General features: G+C 39.8%; 1 protein-coding gene across 2 annotated transcripts in view; it reads left to right on the forward strand.

Moving 5' to 3' along the window:
• The window catches only part of TSPAN4 (tetraspanin 4), a 418,694-nt gene that overhangs the window by 139,366 nt on the left and 257,012 nt on the right, over positions 1 to 22,316 (forward strand). For both annotated transcript variants that reach the window (XM_021555172.2, XM_077784245.1), the window contains exon 3: positions 8,478 to 8,559. The gene's annotated coding sequence lies outside the window, so the exon portion shown is untranslated. The remainder of the gene's footprint in view (positions 1 to 8,477; positions 8,560 to 22,316) is intronic.

The following is a 22,316-nucleotide window of genomic DNA, read 5'->3' on the forward strand; positions in this document are numbered from 1 at the left end:
GTGGCACACAGTAAGGTCGCTTGGCTCCTCATAAATTTTGAATTGTATACCTTACCATTTTTTTAATATCCTGTAAAATGAAAAGCTGGGATCATTAGAAGATGTGCTGGTGAAGGTGATAGGAAGCGAGAGAAAAAATTTCCGTATTCCCATCTTAATTTCTCTGATTGTCAGTGATTTGTTAGTCAGTTATCGGGGAGTCGGATATATCTCTAGTTTGTTAAAGTGTAGATTATGTTGTTCAGTTTATCTTGCCTGCATCTTTAGAATCACAGTTGGCATGACAATATTTTGGACTCATTCCAATGAAGAAAAAGATTATAATTTTTTAGCACCCCTCTGTGCAGAATGGCACTTAAACTTCATATATTTCTATAATTTAAGTTATAATGTAAAGAAATCACTGTTTAAAACAAATAGGTGAGGGCCTGCTAATTCCTGGAAATCCTTTTAATTAAGGGGAGGAGGAGAAAAAGAAGGAAAGGTAGCCCTTTGGTATTGGACTGGGACTTTAATGTGTGGTGCAGAATGTGCGAGTGCTCCCAGAGAGCAAACAGTGCTAATGAGAAATTACCAGTGAGGTGTGAGCACTTGCTTTGCAGAGCAAGACCCATGAATTGGTCTTTTAAACTTCACCAGTCCCTTCTCATTTCATCCTCAGCTGACTTGCAGCCCTCTAAAAAATGTGTATTTGCCTTAGGTTTCTCAGTCCCTTGGGAGGCCCATAGCAGCTCTGCACATTGTGTGCTGTGATCTGTTCTTGTGGGAGGGTGGTGGGAGCTTCAGCATCACATGTGGATTTCTTCTGCTTGTAAATAGGTTAAGGCTGTGTTTTGTGATCTGGTTATAAATTCTCTGGAGGCCAGCAGAGGCTTTTCGTAAATATCTTAGCCTTTTCCATGAGAACCTTCACATTTGAAGTACATTTTTTTGGACCAAACTTATGTGATCCCTAAGAGTGGCCATTCTCTTTGGTGGCAATCTGAATTCCAGCTGGATAAAGTCTCAGCTTTTTGGTGTCGTCTCTGTTCATCACATGAGGTAGCTGTTTTTCAAGAGGATGTTTTTAAACCATGTCTGTTTCCATAAACTTTCCAGGCATAGTTGTCTTTACAAGGTGGGAGAAATGTACATTTAAAGGCATTATTTAAAATAATCCCCAGAAAAATTCATTAACTTCAGTGAAGTATCCTTAGGCAAGTACCTGATGTGTCTTAAATTCAAAAAGGACACATAGGCCAGCCTTCTTCCTCCTGTCTTTTGTAGATGCCATCCAGATGCCAGACTTTTTAAAATGCTGCATGGGCATGAGTATTCAGCTCTTAGTGAAGTGGGGTTCTTAGCCTGTCACCTACAATGTACATATCAGTAGCAGTCACATATTAATATTGATGGGAATGGTGGGGAATAATTTACTGATTTCTGATACAGTTAAACTCATTTAATGGAAGGATGAGTGTTTCAAAGCTGGATATGTCAGCTCTCTGAGTTTCATTCCTCTGGCATCATGGCTTTTTGAAAACAAAAGCTATGTACTGTCTAGGGAGTTTTCTGTTGAACTTTTAATAACTTTGTGATCAGGTGCTGTGCAATTCAGCAGGTAATTGGTCTGTGTTCAACCCAAGATATTTCAACAGGAGTATGTACATGACCACCAGTTTGTACTAATTAAATAATTGCTTCCATTAAGCTGAATGTAATTAATGCAAATTTGATAATAGAGAAAGGTAAGTGGGCAATTTAGCTGCGGTGGGTTTGTTGCAGAATTTTCAATGATTTACTTTGTGGCAAAGAAGAAAGCATTGGAAAATATTGCTACTCAACAGCTCAACTGAAAAGGGATCATCTTGCAGTATGCATGGCTGCATATTAGACTTGTGCTGAAAGCTTTTTATTCTCCTCTAAGGTTGTATGACAGGTTATAGTTAGAGCTGGGAGAAAGGAGGCTTTTTTTTTTTGTTTTCCTCAAGGAGCTTTTAAGGCTTAGAAAACTTGAATATACAGACAAGGTTGTGTCATTGCCTGAAGTGGCCCAGCAGTGTCCATGGCTCAAGGGGCAGTGATCCAGTGCTTGGAGATGAGGCAGGTCCAAGGTTGGGTCAGGGGGGTAGAGAGCCAGGCACAAGATTATGTGAACAATGCAAGGCCCAAGGGCTTGAGATTCATTACAGCTCCATAGCACATACATGTGTTATTCCTGAGATGAGTATCTTCTCACCAGGACTTTGGTTCTTCTTGGCAGAGATTTTTTTTCCCCATTCTTTTATTTCTATTTTTAACACCTGAAATGCCAGCCTGAAACTGGAAAAACTTTATGAAAGTCAGGAAAATTATGAAACCTTATTTATTTGAATTTACTTCACTGTTTTTGATTGTTGTGTCTTCACAGGAAAGAATGTGTTAATCTCCTCCAGCATGGTACTGGAAGACCATTGAAAAATATGCTTTCATCCCTGGGTTGAAATTTTCTGTGTTTTAAATGCTTCTGTCTTGTCCCAGAGCGAAGAAAGCCAAACTGAAGCAGGCATAGCTGGGACAGGATGAAGTCTTGAGCACCAATCTTGCTGAGCAGAACCCAGCCAGAGGTGTCCCTAGGCACAAGCAGAAATCATCAGAACTCTTCCATTTCAGTGCCTTGTATATGAGGAATTTCCTGAAAACTGCTGCCAGCAGCAGTGCTGGATACTGGGGGACTGACAATCAGTGAATTCCTGGTAATTTTGTCCTTGCCACTGCTGCTGTTAGGGATGAGCCACAATAGTTCAGTTGTCAGTGGAAGCTAGGGAGGAGGGCAGGTGTGATCCTACACTAATTTCCTCCTTATTCTCACCTGCATAACTGTCCCTGCTCTCTGAACTCATATGCTGGAGTGCAGAATTTACTTTCCATGTCCTGTTATTTTAAATGTCTCCTAAGAATAAGATAAGATCAAAGCCCCTCAAGTGTGCTTTAGATAAATGGCTTGCTTTTTGTAAGCAAAAGCAAAAGATTGAATTGCCTTGACATTTTGTAATCTTTCTGATTTCACGTGCTGAAGTTGAAAGCGTTGTGAAAGGCCCTTGTCATTTTTCTGAAGTCTGCTGGGTCTCTGAGGACAGGAGTAATATCCTCATTTCCTTGCAGTCTCATTTCTGTATCTGGTCCTGCAACCTTCAGAAGCCTGATGTAAGATTTTGTTTTCCTCAGGACTCTGCTGGCTTCTGGACAGTATAGGCATACTTGTTGCTAAATTATATCTGATGAGAAAATATGAGAAGATCAAAATGGATTTATTCTCTGGAATACCTCAGCTGCATGAGTTGCTTGAGGGTGAAGCTGGGTGACTTCTTGTCAATCAGTACTGTCCTATTCTCCATGGCACTGATCTCTGTTTGAACTGCTGGAATTTATTATTTGGGGAATGAGCTTTCCCAGCCTCGGCTCTAATCTTATTTACTTGTGAACAATCTGTATACAGCATTGACACAAAAAATTTCTGTGCCAAGCTAATATGCAGTGCAAGGAATAACGTATTTAGATGTCTGTGTTGGATTTGGGAGGCTGTGAAGCTCATCATTCCTGCCTTCTCTTATCAAATAGTTGACTGCAGCATTCTGCTACAGTGCAGCCTGTCAGGAGTAGTGATATTTCTGTCAAGGCAAAGAAAGAAAGACAATTCAGTCCTTTTCTCTTTCTGCTCTGTTGCTTCAAGAGATGCAGAGCAGAGAAATGTGATCCCTTAGGATCTCTGAAAATAGTGAGGTGAGGATATATAGAGAAGGCAAAAATCAGCTACAGGAGTCCATGCATTGAGAAATTCCAGATTCAATTGATTTTGATACCCCAGTTTTCAAAGTGCCTTTTGGTAGAAGGTATTATAGATGAAGCTGTCTTAAGGCAGCAGACAGCACCATCAGGGCTCTTCCATGGACACAGCAGGGCTGGGGTGTTGTCAATGAACTGTCAAATTCTTAGACCAAAATGACTCTTTTGATAGTCACTTTTTCCACATAAATGTCAGAATTAGTAATTCTTTATTGATGGTAAAACATTTTGTCAATCATTTCTCCCTTGAAATGAAGACAATGCAATTAATAATGCTGAAAAGAAATGTTTCACAAAGGACTGGAAAATGTACTTATTTTGAGTCTTGGTGAAAAACAGAGCCCTCAGTCTTTGCCACTGTTTTTGAAAAAAAGTTGTTTTCTGACAAGATTTCTTTTGGTAAGGAGTGTCACACCTCAGGGGAGATGAGGAGGTAATGAATGGCTGTTGTGTCAGATGTGTCTGTGTGTGATGTGATCCTCCTTGCTTAAAAACACACTCACAGGTGAGACACACATGCAAAGATTGTGCTCATTAGAGCTTCTCTCCAGATGCAAGGGCAAGGACTGTGGCTCACATGGCTGGCATTCAGGTATTTTCTAATCTGAATTTGGAGAGTTTCCCACTCCTTTCAGTTGCCTGGCTGTCCTCGGCAACTGACCTTAATCGCAAATTTCAGCCAAGGCTGAACCTTGTGTACCAAGGCAGGGAGGTTTTGAGCTAGAGATGTCTTCCCTCCCAAGAAATAGACTGCCCTGTTTTTTGCACTTGGGACATGATGAAAATATAATTAATTTATCCTAATCTGTTTAACATTAGCCATACTGCCACTGCCCTTCAGATATCTGGTTTGTGTTGGTGATACTTTTTTTCTTCCCCCTGAAAACTGAGCTACTTATATCAGTTGGAGTGGCTGCAGAAGAGCAAGGAATTTGGCTTTGCATGAGGCTTTCAAAATAATTACTCATGATTCTAAGATGGCTGGATATATTTCAGTGTCAGCACTGGGTATGCATTTTTAAGAATGCTATTGAAACTTTCATACAAAAAAATCCACTATATATGTTCCTAAGATATTATTTTACTTGATTAAAGAAAGTATTGATTGCAGTGCTATTGAATAAACTCTGATTTAATCTTTCAAAACATCTACAGCACTTTCCTCCTTTCAGGACAGGCGGAATTTAAATGAGCACCAAGCAAAGAAGGGGACAGAAACATTTTTTTGACGTTATACCCCTTTTTGCTTTAACTATGGCTTGTTAGGCTAAATACATAATCACAAGCTCAGAAGCTTAATTTTTTGTTGAAGGGAGCTTCTGTAGCAAGAGTTTGAAAAGTCACAGTGTGATTGATGTCAAGTAAGCCTGAAGTTGCACTGGCCTTGAGCTTGTTCTGTGCAATAATATGAATTAACCTCAGTGAAAATTCAACAGCTGCAGTCTTGGGCTAGCAGAGCCTCCGGATTATGACAACAAAGAGACCTCAGTGATTTTATCCTTTGAAAGTTAAATTAAAAGGTTAAAAGAAGAACTTTGAAGTGATCAGTGTTTTGATGGGGTCTGTATGGTATTAAGCACTTTCAACAAAAGGGATGCTGAGATTCCTTGTTATCTAGTTTTCTGGCAGGCATGAAAAAATTAAGTTCATAAAACAGAAAGATTAATGAAAAGGGAAGAAATCTATTTTAGATTTTAATAATGATTCCTGTTCTATTCATTTATTTATAATAATTTTATAATTAATTAAGTTCTAGATTTTAGCATTGTTTCCCATAGATATATTTCATTAGGTGGGCAACAGAGCTTCTCCTTGGCTTCAGGCAAAAGTTCAGAATTTATTTCTGGGCTATGTGTCTGGTCAGTTGTGTTTTTATATGTATATCATGGTGCTAAAACACAGAAGGATTTATAGCAAAAGAGTTAAAGTTGTGGAGATCTCAGAGTTCATTAGGTCAAGCAAATTCTCTAATGCTATAAATCAAGCTAGATCAAGTATACAGAAGACATACAAGCACTTTCTTGGCTCAGAAACAAAGAAGAAACATTGTAGAAACAATTCCTCCACCTCTAAGTTTATTCAAATTTTTGTTGGTTTTGTTTCTTTTGGTATTTGAAAATGGAACAAATATGGGATTCTCTTCTTTCTAATAAGCTGGAAACAAAAATAAAGACACATTTGTCCCAGTGAGGTCCTTTATACCGCAGAACACTCTCCCAAGATGATCTCCATTCATACCTCACTTCTATAAAGTTCACTCTTAAAAGCTGCTGGGAAATAGACTTTGGATGCATTTTCCCAGTTGTGAATAATCTGTCTATGGATGCAATTTGGATAAAAGACATCATGAGGGAGAGCAGATTTTGTACCTTGGATGGCACTTCAGGTGCTGTGCCTGACAACAGTAAATCTGTTCTAGGCAGCAGAAGTGTTCAGAAGTGGGTAAGAACACATTGATGCAATCAGTAGTTCATAGTGTCCTTCTCATCTGGAATCACTTCTTTCCTGAAAGATCTTCTAGTGCTGTACTTGAATTGCTTAATTTATGCAATTATTGGTACATCTCCTGTACTGAATGTGTGGTTAAATGGGAAGGAATAGCTTTATTTCTTCTGTCTGTCTAACCTAATTAATCTGTTTCATTTATTCAGTAATTAGACCATGCAGGTTTTTTTGGTTTTTTTTTAACTCATGAAGTAGAAGACAGGAGTGCTGAACATCTGTGTTTGTTCCTATGGAGTCTGTCTGGTTGAATAAAGGGCATCCTCCAGTGTCATACTCTTCACTTGAAACAGGTGTTTGAAGTTCACCCTTTTGGATGACTTTGAACCAAAGGCAGGGAAAGCCTACTGGTAAAAGAGGCATCAAATGCCTTGCAGGCCTTTTGGAAGAGTTAGATCTCTCTTTGATATCATTGGTTTCAGTCAGGCTGTTAGGTCTTAAAGCATCTTGTTTTTGAGGATTAAACTGTACTCTTAATTGTCTATTCCTGATGATTTCTGTTACTCCAAGTATACTAATTCTGCCTTAATAACTATGGAAGTCATTGCATTGGCATAAAAACACTTCTTACTCTGCTTTTAACACTCTTCACTTAAAAGCTTTCCATTGAAAGCCTTTCAGCCAGTCCATAATTGGGGTGGTGGGGGATGAGAAGCATGAATAAGGCCGTAGCACCTGGTTAATAATTTCTTCTCAAGTCCTCTGGGCTCCTGGAAGCAGTGTGCATTTTTAAGTGAGTCTTATCACGATGGAAGTGAAGTGCCACAGAGATGAGTAATGGAGAAGGGCTGAGATGAGAGAGCTGGAACTATTCAGCTTTTAGAGGAGAAGACTCAGGGGGAGTCTTATCATTCTATATAAATAGTTGAAGGGAGGGAACAAAGAAGATTGGAGTGAGGCTCTTTTGAGTGGTGCCCAGTGACAGGAACAGAAGCACCGACTGAAACAGAGGAAGTTTTGCCTGAACATCAGGAAAATACTCTTGCTGTGAGGGTGACTGAGTGCTGGCACAGGCTGCCCAGAGAGGTTGTGCAGCCTTGTGGTTGGAGATATTTAAAAGCTGTCTGATACAATTCTGGGCAACTGGCTCTGAGTGCCTCTGCTTGAACGAGACAGTTGGATCAGATGTCCTCCAGGGCTCCCTTCCAACCTCAACCAGGCTGAGATTCTGTGAAGCTAAGTTTTTTTACAGGACATCATGTGGGCAATGACATGATCTGAGATGGAGGTTTAATTTTACATCTGCCCTGTCTTGTCCAGTACAATATGTAGTTACTTCATTATTTTGTATGTAATGATGGCTTTTGCTGTTCTACTGATGGCGTTCTTTTTTTTTTAAATTTAATAAACTCTTTTCAATTTCTGTGTGCATGATATTTTGGGGAGAGCTCTGCTTTCTTTTAAAGCAATAAATGAAAAATTATTTTCTGTGGTTATACAAAAAAAGATCAGAATTATAACTTCTTTAAAAACCAAAATAGTACACAAGACAGATTCCAGTGCTCTGTGTTCTATGAAAATATTTTGATATTAGAAAGCTGATTTTTAATTTTTCTTTTCAGTTTCTTGTATTTTGTTTTTCAATGAACTTCATCCCCCAACCCACTATTGGATTTATACATTATATAGTCTGGATCTGTGTACATGGTTTTTTGAGTCTCAAGTCCATAAAGTGCTCATATCTGATCCAGTGTTTAATGGGATGAATTGCTCATATCTGATCCAGTGTTTAATAGGATTCAGATTATGCAAAGAAGCCGATAATGCTGCCCTGTTCTAATGAAGTGCTTGAACATATGCCTAAGTGGAAGCATGCTATGTGTGATGTTCAGAAGTGCCTATGGGAGAAAGGGGCTAAAATCCCATTGAGAGTGAAGAACATGATCCCACCAGTTTAGAATGTGATGTCTCCCTCTTGCTCTGCTCCTGCTGCCATTGTTGGTTGTTGTCATTCTGATGACTTCAGGAGCCAAGCTGGGGTTTCATGCACCATCCTTTACAGTCCCACCTTGCCAGGTTTTTCCTCTGTTAGGTTTTAATCCAGTGGGTTTAGCGTAGTTAATGAGTGGGAGTCTCTTTTGTCCTTCTCAAAGGCATGGTTAGAAAGAGTTTTTCCCCTTGTGTTTTGTAAAAGACATGCAACTTCTGACACACAGGCTCTTGTTTTGCAGGTCCCCAGTGTGCTGGTTGCAGAGAGGCCACCTTGTCTACTGGGATCACACCAAGTGCTCTGAGTTCCCATTCCTCCATCAGGTACGTGAGCAGTTGTGATCAATTTTTTGATTTGAAGTAACATTTGGAGTAGATAATTACATTTAAACTGCAAGCCTCGATGAATGGCTTTGTAGACAGTAGAAATGACAAGATGCAGAAAGTAGTACAGTTAATATAATAGATCAGACTGGTACCAGCAGATGTTGCTTACGTTGCTGATCTGGGTTGTGTTTCCTTCTTTCCTCTGGGGTGTGGTGGCCTGGAAAGACATTGTACTGAGCTCTTTGTGTGAGGGGACTGAAGTGAATTATTGGCCCAGGATCCTTGTTTTTTCATACTGGCAAACTTCATATGATGTGGTTGTTGTTTACCTAAACATGGAGCACAATTGTATTCTTTCATACTCAGATAACTTTTTTTTTTTACTTTGTTTGATTTATGACAAATGCTGATATATTATGAGAATTCACTGTTTAAGGAAAAAAAAAATTGAAATAATAAATAAAACCTGAAGTCATGCATGAAATCTGCCAATCTTCATATTTCCCCCCAAATCTGAATTTTTTTTGCACAGCATATGTATTTTGATAGGAAAAAAACCCAGATCCAATCCTTGAAATCATGTTATAAAACAGTGAAGATGTAGAAGAACACACTGTGAGAAGGAAAGGACAGATAAACAGATTAAAAAAAGAGATGCTGCAGCACCTGACAGAGCTGCTGTACCTATATAGTTGATCACCCAGCAACAAATGGCTGAGAGACTGAGATATATTTGGGATAATCTCAGAGTGCAGCTCCTGAAGTAGGCAGAAAGGAAGATGATGATGCATTGGTGTTTATGTTCAGTCCCTTCTAAAGCCCTGTAGGGAAGAATATTTCTGAATCTTCTGGAAGGCTAAAGCTGGAAATAAAACACTGTAATAACTTCCAAGTGGATATATCTGAAGTGGTGATGCTTTTCAATAGAGGTTCAGTCTTTCCCCTTTATTTTATTTAAAATACTTCCTATTTCAGTTTCCTTTAAAGAGTGACAGGCGACAGAGTGACCAGTCCCAACCTGAGGAAAGTGAGATTTTGTCAGAAAACTAGAAAGAAAAATAATTTCTGGCTTGCAGTTTAAAAGAAAATACAGGTGACAGCAAATAGCAAGTACTCACTGTTTGCAAGCTACTGAAGACAGTCAAAGAAACAATCACCATTACGTGGTGTCCCTTTTCACTGGGAATTGCAGGTGATTATATCAGACCATGTAGGCTTGTGGACTTCTGCAGCACAGGTAAATTGAGGATTTTCAAGGTCCATAGTGTGCATAGTGTGAAGTGGAATTGAAGTCCACTGATGTTAATTGATATCAACTTTTGACTTGGTTAATTTCACACCCTAAAAAGGATGGTGTCTCTTAGGAGTTTTTACATTGCTTGATTTTCAGTAATTCTTCTCCTCCTGCTCTTACATCTCCAGTTCTTGGATTGCTCTGGTTTTATGGTGTTTGGGGTTTGTTTGTTTGTTTCCTTTCCCCCCCCCCCACCTTCACTTTTTAAATGTATTTTCTTTGTTTCTGATGTGTATCTTTGAATCTATGACTTCCGTGTTAATTTATTAGTGGAATTAAGATCTGTTCTATATTGTTAACCTATGTCAATCGAATTAAATGAATAAAATCTCAGTGACTTATGCTAGAAAAATAACTTTTTGTTTCCTTTTCTCCTTTCATTTTATCTGTTAAAACTAAAGTACCTGTTGTTACATGAGCCCCTCAAAATGGCTGTTCTGTCCATGTAGGTTTTTTAATTAAATGGAGCAGGTAGTGTAGTTGTTGGTAGTTTGGCCATAATTTACTCACCAATATAGTCTTTAATTGGACTATTTTGTTTTGTTTTGTTTACTGAATTACTGAGTCAAAACTGGAACAACTTTGCTTTCAACTCTCAAACCGAATTACAGGTTTGGGCCAAGGAGATGCAGCAAGCATAAACCTTCAGCAGTTGGACTGACCCAATTTTATGCATGGTTAGTGATTTTGTTGATTTTGTATTGTTATATATTTAACTCTGCAGAGCTTCCAGGCAAGGTTTGAAGAAGAGTGGGAGGCTTCTTTGTTTTCTTTGTTACTGTAAATATTCACACAGGATGGCTGTATGATTTGGAGGGTACAACTCTTAAGACCATGTTTATTTGCTCATCCTTACAGCATTGTGCACAGCACTGCTGTATAAAGTGTGCAGGAAAAAAATATCAAGCCAAATCTGTTCCTCTGCAGAAATTTCTTATATTGAGTATTTAAAGTGGTTTTTACAGACTAAGGAGAAGAGGTTTTTTTCTGGTGTAGGGCCTTTTGCATAAACTTGGTGAATGAGTGCTGGGGGCATCTGCTTGGGCTGACAGTGAATGTGTTTGATTATGCATATAGTAAGTGTTTGTACTTCATACAAAAGAAATGTGAGTCTCCCAGGTAGCATTTCACCATGGAAATCAGGTAGTGTGAATTGTTATCTCAAGTGTGTTGTCACAGGGAGGTGAGATTTAACCAGAATAGTCACTTCTGCTGTACAGACAAGGAGATGACCTTGTGGAGAAGTGGCACACTGTGGTGCTCCTTTCCTGACACAAAGAAGGGGGAAAGGCTTCCTGTGTCAGTGTAGTACTTGCACACAGACAAGGAGTCTAGACCAGAAGCTGTCAGGTTGTAGATTCTGAGAGATTTAAAAGGATCTTTGTGCCATGAAAAGGCTTTCTACCTGCATGCCTGATGTTAGGAGTGAAGTTGTTGTGGAGAGGAATAATGCTTTGCTTTCCCTGCCAGCGCTTATATTTTTTTAGCTCTTCCTGCTTCTTGCCTCACTGCTGACAAGGAGGCTGGTTTGCCATACTAAACACCTTAGGGCTGACAGGATGGAGAAAACCTACAGGCTCCTTTGACAGCAGTAATCAATAAGAAGTGAAAAAAATCTCACTCTGAAAAGCCCTTTTCCAGCTATAAATGGCAATGGAAGTCCTGAAGGTGAAACTCTGATTTTTAGCCCAAATTGTGAATGCAGAGGATCAGGAATCTGGAACCAGGGAAAAGATTTGCTAATTCAGAGTTTCTTGCTGCTTTTCTCTGTGCACTTCAAGCAAGGGGAGAACTGCATTGTGCAAGACAGCCCTCAAAAATGCTTTCCTTAGCCTTCCTTTGCTTATTGCATTCCCCAGCACTTAAATTCATAGAATTGTTAAGGTTAGAAAAGACCTTCATGATCATCTAGTCCAACCATTAACCTGGCACCACCATGTTCACCACTAAACCATGTCACTTGGGGTGCCTTATCCACAGATTTTTTGAGACTTCAGGGATGATGACTGCAGCACTTTCCTAGGCAGCCTATTCCAATGCCTGACCACCCTTTGTGTGAAGAAGTTTTTCCTAATATCTAATCTAAACCTGTCCTGGTGCAACTTTAGGCCATTTCCTCTCATCCTGTCATTTGTTACCTACCACTCACCCCCACCACTGGGCCCAGCCATCCAGTCAGATTTTTAGCCAGTGAGTAATGCACCTACCCAAAGCCATGAGCAGCCAGCTTCTCCAGGACAGTGCTGTGGGAAACAGTGTCAAAGGCTTTACTAAAGTCCACATAGACACATCCACAGCCTTTCCATCATCCACTAAACACATAGAAGGAGATCAGTTTGGTCAAGCAGCAGATGAGTTTCACAAACCCATCCTGGCTGGGCCTGATCCCCTGGTTCTCCTGTGTGTGCCACATGCTGGCACTCAGGACAATCTGCTCCATGACTTCCCTGGCACCAAGGTCAGGCTGACATGTCTGTCCTTCCCCAAATCCTCCTTCCCACCTTTCTGTAGATGGACATTACAATTGCTGACTTTGGTCATCTGGGAGCCCCCTGGTTCACCAGGACAGCTGGCAGATGGTTGGAAGTGGCTTGGGAAACTCTTCCAGCAGCTGCCTCATTGCCCCTGGGTGGATCCTATCAGGGCCTATAGCCTTGTGTATGTCTAGATGTGTAGCAGGTCACTGACCAGTTCTGAATTATGAGGGCTTTGTTCTGCTCCTCATCTCTGCCTTCCAGCTCAGAGAGCTGGTACCTGAGGATAACTGGCATTATGGAAGACTTGCTGCAAGGGCTTTCATTATTATACTTCAAACTTCTCCAGAGTTCCCACTTGCCTTATGAGAGATGGTGAACTTCTCCAATTCTCTTCAGAGCCACTGGAAAATGAGGAAAACTTAATCAGAACTTGGCAGAAGGAAGGATCAGAATTAGATTTTTAACCTTATAGGTCTGGTTTATTTTTAAAAATAAGTAAGTCATTTCTATAGAAGAAAAAAAGTTTTTTTCTTTCCAAATAGATTTAATTGCCAGCAACTCACATTGAAAATGTCAATAACAACTAGTAATTACAAATGGGGATAGACAGAAATTCCCAGAGCACCTGGTTAATCAAAAAATAGAAGCTGAAGAGTGCAGTATTTTTCATGCTGTATTATGGTGATAATGGCAAGTCATTCAGAAAGCACAATAGAAAAAGTTAGGTCTAGCTGATATATTCTTGTTTTGTGACGCCAAGTAATTGTTAATACGGGCTCTGACTGTCCTCTTTGTTTTGTAGGAAGCAATGCAAGTAAATAAATATGTCTGTATCCCATATTGCTGTTTTACTCACAACTTAGCTGCTTATTTGGTTGATATAGAGTTTTTATTCCCTTTATGTTAGTTGTGCAGCTAGAGAATTCGGTGATAATAAAAACACAGCTCTTGCAGCATGCTCTGTGCTGATACTTCTCAGTGTTTCGTGAAGTATGTGATAATCTCACACTGCAGATATGTGACAGGGAAAGCAGTTTGCTCCCATGGTCACTTGGCTAATAGGAGAACTGGGATAAGGATCCCTGGCCTTGAGTCTCAGCACAGGGCTCCCTCTGTCTGACCATGCAGCCTCTGCTTTGGTTTTTTCATAGAACTGTTAGTGGTACCATTCCTTGTAAGGATATGGGGAAGGTTTTAGATATTAAGCAGGTATCTTCCTGTCAGCACTAAATTAATTTTAAAGGGGAGATATAAAAATAGTACATCCTTTTGTATTAGTTATCATATGTCCTCTGGAATCATCTTTGCCAAATGCTATTAATGGCTACTCAAGAGATTCATTCTATTATCTTGACTAGCTTATTTCTAAAGTAGTTTGACATTTTATTTGTCTGGCTTATCTGTTGTTGTAGGGAGATAGTGGTTTATTACCCTTTAGAAGGCTGAAATGTTAACCAGGAAATATGGAAGCTCCTTTCATTACTTTTTTACTATGAAATATGAACTCTCAGACTGGAATGTCAGCTCTGCAGTAAAGGAGAATTCTGGCCTTGTGCTCAAGAGGTTTGGATTTGACTACAAACAGTATCCTAGACCCTCTGTGCTAAGATGTTTATTCTTCCATCCTACAAAGCAGTTTTAAGCCCTGCACACCTTACCTCTCAAATGGGAGATGGAGGTTGAGCTTTGTCTTTCTCTGGCACTGCCAAGATCCCAGTGTCTGCAGTCAGCGTGAACGAGCCCTGCAGGAAGGGAGTGGCTGGAGTGAAGCTGGTTTCCTGCTCCCAGAGCAGACCGAGCTGTGAACAGTAGGACAGATGTAATTTAAAATATTCACTTGCATTGCTGCTGGATATGTACTGTTGACAGTGTGAACTATAATGGTGCTGCAGTATGTGAACACAAGCCCCTTTCACCTGGAGGAATTAGAGCTGTTTCATATGGTCTTCTTTTAAGCTGAACTTCTTTCTTCCTCAGCTAGTCCAGATATCCTTGACAGCAGCTGAAATCTCTTAAATTTAATGGCTTTGGGTGATTTTGTATGGCTCTTCTGGTGTCCAGTTCTCTCTGCTTCATGATTTCCTAATTCCATCATCATGTGTGCATGCTCCATTTGGGAATGCAAGATAAATATTTAATTTTATTATGATCTTTGGGAGACACTGTGAATAGGAGGGATTTATTGAGAGGCTAAGAAAAAGCTTGGAGTCTGATAAACAGGGAAAACCAGTTGAGATGGATTTGAAGTCTTCTGTGTGTGAGAGCACTATTTTCCTTTGCATTAGCCTTTTGAGTCAGAGCAGATAAAAAGCATCAGGTTAATAGAAGCCTGGATGAAGACATGTGCTGCTACACTTTTTTTTTGAGTCTGGTAAGGCCTAGGTTTGGCACATAAAAAAAAATCTGTTCTTTTATGAAGGACCTTTCCTCATATTAGAGAAAACTGTAAGGTGAATGAAACAAATAAGTAGAGCAGGCATGTATTATTAAGCAAGTTTTGTGTCAGTGGATGAATACCCACATTTTTAAAAAGAGTCTAAAACTAGAACCTGTGAAAGTAAATTTCTTTGTCTTAACAATGCATCTAAGAAAGCTTTTGCTTTTTGAGGACAAAATAATAGAAAACTTTAGGCCTTCTTATAGCAAAGATAATCATGCTCTTGCTTATTTTAATTACATTGTTTTAAGTAGGTCACCCACATGCTTAAACCTGTGGAAAATTTAGGGAAGCTTAGCAATCTGGTATATGGACAGATTTAGGGGACTTTCTTTTACAGTGCCTGTATTGCTCCAGCATTTTAACATGGACTGCCTGCAGTCAGAGAGAACATCTACTTGTACTTGTTTTTTTAATCTAGACTTGGTGTTAGCACTTCTTTTCTGGGTCATCTGATTTCATTACAGACATGTTCTTTGCAATCAGCTGTCTTGTAGCAGCAGTGATAAAAAGATAAAATCAGGCTTCTGAAAGCAATGCTGACAAGATTGGCTCAGAGTGGGTAAAGAGACTAAAAACAGGAACAACTTCATGTGGTCAGAGATGGTACTGAATATTTGCTTTCTGATTTAGGGTGTATTTAATGGCTACAGAAGAATGAGGCAAAAGTTGCCAACTAAGTTCCTGATTTCTTAAATGCATGGCTCTGTTTTCCAGGTGCTCAGGATGCTGTATATCTCTTTGGTACTGAAAAAAGTCTGACCTTTGGTGTCATTTCATGAGTAGCAGAGCTCCAAGCACATTTCTAACAGCTCTTCCCCTCTTCAGCTGCTTAAGTGGTACACCAGAGCCCCTCTGAAAATTGGAGTAAAGGGCTCTTTTGAAAATATTTGGCTGCAAAGATACAATGTGGAGAGTACTAAAAGGAGCATTTGGGTCTGAGCTGGGTTTGTAGCCATTAATAAAATAGTACAAATAGTAGTATAGCTACAAGCTAAATTCCTTGGAGACCCCCAAGAAAAAAGGTCATAAAGGTGGTGCTTTATGGGTATAGTGGGTATAATACATTTGGAAACTGCTAGGGTTTCTGACATGATGGTTTTTCAAGCATCGCAAGTGTTACCAAAGGCAGTTAAGTGGGATTGCAGTACACAGAACTTCTGTTTCAGAAAAAATCTGTTACCTCTGCTTTTTGTGTTTAGTACTGTTATTTTTTTTTCTGCTGAACTCTTCATGAATGGATGTGTAGCAAGAGATCAGTGAGAGAATGCTTTGGATCAGCATTTGTTTGCCCTCTGAAGCTCTGCCAATGTAACCTGGGCAGATTACACTGGTGGGGAATCTTTCCTGGAGTTCAGGAAAAGGGAAGGTAAAAAAGCTCTGTGCTCTGAACAGAGAAGTTTGCACAAGGCACCCTCTATGGTGGAAACAAATCAGGTGGGAAAACAAGCCATGCAAGGTGGTTAGCAGTGCAACTAATTCTTCCTTTCTTCACTATGAAGCCCGTCTTCTTTAAAAGAAAATGGCAGTTATTGGCAGCCCAAACATCTCAGTGGTGTTCTAATTAATGGGGTTTTCTAAGCATGAGATGTGATGTTTTCCTTCTGTTACAATAGCAGATAAGCTCTTCTCCCCCTCAGTTTGACCAGGACTTCACCAGGCACAGAGAAGATGGAACAAAATAGTAAGGAGGCAGAGCCTTTCTTTTTATTTCTTGGCTGTTGGGTGTAGCCTCACAGTGAGGGATAGGAGCTACATGAAAGCCCCGATTCACTGTCTTTTCAATTCAAACACTTTCATCTATTTAAAGAGATTTGAAACAAACTTCAAACCTGTCTCCTTCAGTTAAGCCCAGGTCAACTTAGAAAAAAGAGATTAATATTATCCTGGAGCACACCCTCTCCTCTGCTTGCTTGGTGTTGAGTCCATTGTGTTACAGCTTCATACATTAGCTCCTTGCCTGGTGTCATGGGAGATCTCCCTCTGGTTTCAACCCACAGATTGCTTTGGCTGATTGCTGGAGGTGGAAATGCTGTACTCTATAGCCCTGCCCTGTTTCTCCTCAATGCGGTGGATGTTTTACCTTTTCTGGTTTCTTCTGTAAGATCACAGGTTGTAGTTGAAGTGACCTAAGTAGCCAGTAAAGACTTGAAATGAAGTTGAAACTAAATGAACAAAGATGTAGGGGAAGTGAATTGGATTGGAAAGTTTTGACTGTGTGATCAACCAAATCCTAAGATCTGTCTGCTCCTGGACTTTTCCTTAAATAAGCTACTTTAAATTAATTATATAAGTATAATCCCCTATGAGGACATTTGTTCTGGGGTAAGAGTGTCTGTGTAGATATTGAACTCTTGAAATCACTCAAAAGTATTCTGCAGTAACTTCTTTGATTAATTTCTAAGCATATCAGAACCTACAGCAATTACAGCTGGTATTGCTTCTATACCTCACTGCTTGCCTAAAGTAGCTCAGACTGTGCCCAATAATGAGTCAGTTTCGGAGTTGTGGCCCTTCATTTTATTTAAACTAGCAGAAGCAAACATTCTTCTCGATGCTCCATCTAAAAACGTGTTAGCACAGATTGAAACTGCACTGTGTATCTGTGTGCTGACTCCACAAACCTCCCACCCTTTGCCACTATCTCTTTCATAACTGTAGAGTTTAAATGTGGAAGCATCTCTAAGTCAGACAAGGATATTTGGCTCAGAAAATGAGAGGAGGTCAGTGCATGCCATGAAGTGATACATGAGGGGATGAGATGTGTCTAATGGAAAAGACTGGAAAAAGGTAAGAGTACTGAAGGAGAGAAAATTAGAAGTAAAGGGAGTGGAAACAGGGAGAGGCTGTAAGGTTCTGATGAAATGAAAATGAGTAGTTGTTAATAAACAGGAATTGCTCTGTGGCTTTGGATAGGCTGGACTCCCTGCTTCCCTGGCTTTTCTGCCATGCTGTCCCTGTTCACTTCAGCAGAGAACTTGGCCTTCATCACTCAGAGGTTGCCATCTGCCATAGTCACCCACTGGCCTGTGAATTATTTGTGCTTGTCTAAAAGCATGAGCTGAATGCATGAGCTCTGCTGTCACTCCAGGATTGATGCTGCAGCTCAGCTGAAGGCCAAATGGTAGTCTCAGCCTCCCAAAATGCCCCAAAGCAGCTCTCTCCAAGGTTCCCAAAGAAAGAGTGCAGGCCTCAACTGTGCTGTAGCCAAGGCTGAGGGCAGAGTAGCAATATTTAAAACTGAAAAAAATATAAATGCTGTTCACCTCTGTGGACCTTACAGTTTCATTATTGTTTGGATGAAGTTCACAAAAATTTAGTGTGATAACTCTGCTATTTCTAATATGTTTTTGACTATCTGCAAACATGTGAGTTCATCCTCACCTTTCATTCATGCTAAGGGGGAAGTGTGATACATATATTAGACTATAGCACTGACCAAAATAACCCCGACACTTTGCACCCGGTAGGCAGCTGATAAATGTGATGATCTGTTTCAATGCCACTGTCTCCCTGCAGTCAGTTTAGACACAAATGACAGAAACACAAATACATCCCCAAAACCAAGAAATAGTTACAGTTCATGAACAGCAGAGGGTTAGATTCAAAACTGGGGAAGTTACAGTAGCTTTGTTAAAATTTAATTTATTTATGTTTATGTTATTTTATCAGCATGATTTCACAGCTCTAGTTTAGAGCGTGGTGTTGAGAGTAACTGAGTCAGCTTAAGTAAGGTGGAAGTGGACTCTGCTGTGAGGAGACCAGAGCTGGGAGGGAGAGGTAGCTCTCTTAAATCAGTGTACAGTGAGTAAATATAATGATGTGGAACTACAGCCTTAATAGTGTGCTGCAATTTTATACCAGCTCCTGATATGACTGATAAATTGTAGCTGAAGTTTAAATTAAACACCACCCCCTGCTCTTCATGCTCTCTGTCATAATTATGAAAGCTGCTCTCATCTGATCATGGCCCTAAGAGTTAACAGTATGAGGACACTAAAGGTAGGTTAAGAGTGAGTCATCTACTCCATATAATGAATTTATAAACTAGTTATGCCAGTGGAATTATCAAAGAAATTTGATGTTCTGGAAGTACTTTTCATAGTCCAAATGCATATTACACTCCTATCAATTTAACAATTTAGGCTTATCTTTTATGAAAGTGTGTTGATGCTGTTTGTAGTGGTTTTGGAAGGTGAAAGGTCTGTTTACAGCTTCAGTCTCATCATATCCTTCTGTTGTTACAGAGCTGTTTATAATTTTGTTTGAGGTTAAATCTATGCAATTCCTTCATATCAACTGAATACTGCTTCTGATGTATAGAGAACAGAGTTTTTTATGTTAATTTTGCCAAATAACTATCTATTGCTATATTGTTTAATAGAAAATTTCTGAAGGACTCAAGAGAGCTTCACAGCATTTTTTGAAATTTTCATAATGTGCAAGTGGAAGATTCTTGGGTTGTCCTGGGTTTGGAGTTTAGGCAGCCCTTTAGTTAGTATTTCTGGACATGTCTGTGGCACAGATTTAGATATTCTTTGCCATTTTGAATTTCTTTCTTTTTACTTCAGCAGGTACTAAATCTAATAAGTGCAGACATGTCACTATCAAATTGAAGCAGAGACAGGAAATAGGCATTTGTCATATGGATGAATTTCAACAAGCTTGATTTCATATTGGTTTTTGAAAAGCACCCTGATATGATAAATGACAGCAAATGAAATTCTGTTTAACAGTTACTGACCTCTTTTTTTGGTAACATTCCTGCAGAAGTTGCAGTATTCAAGCCTAAATATAGAAAATAGGCTGCAAGCATATTATGAAGCTCTCCATAGGTATAAAGAGTGTTCTCCAAAATGCTTTGAGTAATAAAATCTTGCTAAGTACGAGTAATTTTGCTATTGTCTAGTTCTGTTACAAATATGAAGGGATAGAAAAATGGAGATTCTCCTAACAGATGTTAGCCATGCCCCTTGATGTACATCTGGCAAGCCCTTGGACTTAAATTTTAATTTCCTCACAGACATTAATGTGCACTGGTTGATCAGTGCTTCTCTGCCCCTTGCCTTGGCAAACACATAACTAATAATGTTTATTGTCTGATCACAATGGGAAATCTCTTTATTGCCATGGTCAACATGAGGTGGCATGCCAGCAAAACCCGAGGAGGGCAGTAGATCTTACTGGGAGTGACAGAAGAGGATGAACAGATTCTTTATTGTGGAGTCTTTAATTTCAGATATCCCTGCTAGTAAGTCTCTCCAGGCATGGGAGAGCTCTCTTACAGTGTCAGGGTTAGAGAGGATAAAGCATGTATAGGAGGGTATAGTTTTTCTCTTCTTACCTAGTGCATGTGGGCAAAGAAATCAGCAAAGGCCATGGAGCTGCCACCTCCTGCTGAACCACCTCCTTTAAAACCTTTGGGGCACATCATTAGATGTATGTTAGCAGAAATACATTTAGTAGTACAAGGATACAGAAAAACATGTTCAGGAAGATCCGTCATTCTGAACAGAGAGAAGTCCAAGCATTCTCTCTGCCTCCTTGCTCTGTGGGAAATCTGTGACAGAGCTAATTGTGACAAAACCAATTTTTTAACCAATTTGATATAATATCGGGAAAAATGTCAAGACACTTTACAGCCTTACTTGTAGTCAAGCAAACATTGAGCAGAACTTTGAATGAGACAGCTTACTCTCTTCATAACATATTTGTATTTATCATGTGTATATACATATATCTCTATTCCTATAGAAAAGCAGACTGTGGAAACACAGTGTTCGTTTCTTACAATCCTTGAATACAGTGGTCCCTCATACTCCTAATAGTTTCTGGATGTATTATTTCTTTTTTTCCCCATTCTCTTTTGTGCCTCTAAGAAAGAGGAGCAAAGGCCAACTTTGGCAGCAGCCACTTTCCTTTTGAGAACCTCTGTTCTTTGCTGCATGTCAGATGGTGTTAGAGAATAGTTTCTAAACCAGATTAATTGGGTTCAAACAAAGTTCCCAAGCTTTGCAGAAGCTGTCAATTTGCGTTTTTATTTTTATTTCTTTTTTTGACACAATCTAGTGTCAAAAAGAGTTCAAAATCCAATATGACAGCATGATGAGAAGGTGTTGTGCCTTCTTTCCAATTTAGAAGAATTTACTTCCAAGTGAGAAGATCTCCAGCATCTCCTAGTGCTGTGAAGAATGCAGCAAGTACAAAGATGCTCTGCAATAAATGTCTCCAGGAGGTCTGGTGAAGCCTGAATCTGGACATTGCAGAGCCAGTTGAGACCCTCCCCAGTACGAAAGACCTCATGAGCTGGGACTGTGAGGAGCAAGTATTCTGCTGTTGTATCTAATTTGCTAACAAGAAAACTATGTTTGCTGATTTTTAGTGACTTGCTGCATTACATTTCCTTGCAAATCCTTGTCTCCTGTCCAGTATTAGCTTCCTCTTGGGAAAGCCCTGCGCATGAAAGAAAATACAATTCCAGATAGTATATTCTGGCTGATTAGTTCTCTATCTTGGACACAATTGCAGAGCTGCTGTATTCTGTTATAGTATTTATTCCTACCTGTTGCTGGGAGTGGTGTTTCATTCCCTCCCAGGGTGAATCTCCTGTTCATCCCTGTCCACCTACAGTTGTTGGTGTGATGAGCCATTTGGGCATAGTTGGGTTCCCTGAAGGAGTAAATGAATAGCTTCCTACAGGTTTTGTCAGTCTCTTGAGTATCCTCCACAATCTAACTGCTCACTTAAGGTAGTCTTGTTCAGTCTGTAGACAGTTTGGAAATCCTTTGGCTTCAGATCTGGATTTCAGAGAAGCTGTGTATGCAATATCTTAACCTTAAACTGTTGTTTAAACTTGTACTTTCCTAACAGAGCACAAACCCAGGTACTTTATGAATGTGGTTGTAGGCTTGAATGCCTACAAAGCACCAGCAGGTGCCAGCTCTTGCACTTGCCCTGCTCAGTACTGCTCAGTATTCTGGATGGCAGAACCTGCCAGGTAGATCTTAAATCTTTAGCTTGGCAACAGAAATACCACACAGTTAACTCACTGCCTGGTGTTTTCTATGCTTGATCTACTTTTCTGATTTCATTTGAGATTTGGTAATACCAGGTCTGCAAGTGGCAATGACAGCCCCAGGTGTTTGTAGGCATATGGCCAGAGGAGTGTGTTTAAATGCATGGATATATGTGTGCACACTGAATGCTTATGTAATTCCACTGCACTATGAGTTACCATCATCACTGCCAGTGGGCTGCCAGGGTTTTATTTCATTGCACTGACTCTCAAGGTACCCTAAATGAAGGAAAGAATGACAACACCTCGACTCGAAAGCACACATTCTAGAAATTGCTCAGGAGGAAAGTGGTTGACTTGGAAAGTTCAATTTTTAAAGCAATCTTTTTCAGGGTACTGAAAGATAACAAGGGAGGAATCCTGCCCAAAAAATGAGACACAGAATTTAAAAACTGTCAGACAAGTGGCATTGACTTTGAACAAAATGAACACCAGACTCTCTGAGGCTTGAGGTGTCAGTGGAGCCCAAAA

Source organism: Lonchura striata, chromosome 6 (assembly GCF_046129695.1).
Source record: "Lonchura striata isolate bLonStr1 chromosome 6, bLonStr1.mat, whole genome shotgun sequence".
NCBI classification, from domain to species: domain Eukaryota; kingdom Metazoa; phylum Chordata; class Aves; order Passeriformes; family Estrildidae; genus Lonchura; species Lonchura striata.